Raw genomic sequence first — 359 nt, 5'->3', positions numbered from 1 at the left:
AGGCTCCAGGGTCATGTCTGGAGACCTCCCTGAGTGCTCCAGGCTGTGCGCACCAGAGTTGGCTAGGGCTGGGGTGGATTGTGGCATCAGACTCTGTTGGGAGTGCTGCCTCTCTCTTTCTCTCATTCATGAAATAAATAAGTAAACGTAAAAATAAATACTTTTGGGACCAGCAGGTGACATGCTGGCTAAAGTGCTGGACACTCCCACATGGTTGACCATGGTTCAAGTCCTGGACCTGGTAGCTTGTTTTCTCATTTTCCCTCTCTCTCTCTCTCTCTGTGTGTGTGTATCTCTCTCTGGCCAAATTAAAAAATAAATGAGAGAATAAATAAAATTAAATAAATACATTTAAAATA

This window comes from Tupaia chinensis, unplaced genomic scaffold (genome assembly GCF_000334495.1).
Source record: "Tupaia chinensis unplaced genomic scaffold, TupChi_1.0 Scaffold145652_1, whole genome shotgun sequence".
NCBI classification, from domain to species: Eukaryota; Metazoa; Chordata; class Mammalia; order Scandentia; family Tupaiidae; genus Tupaia; species Tupaia belangeri.
The sequence above is the reverse complement of the archived record's forward strand: the minus strand, read 5'-3'. Positions refer to the sequence as shown.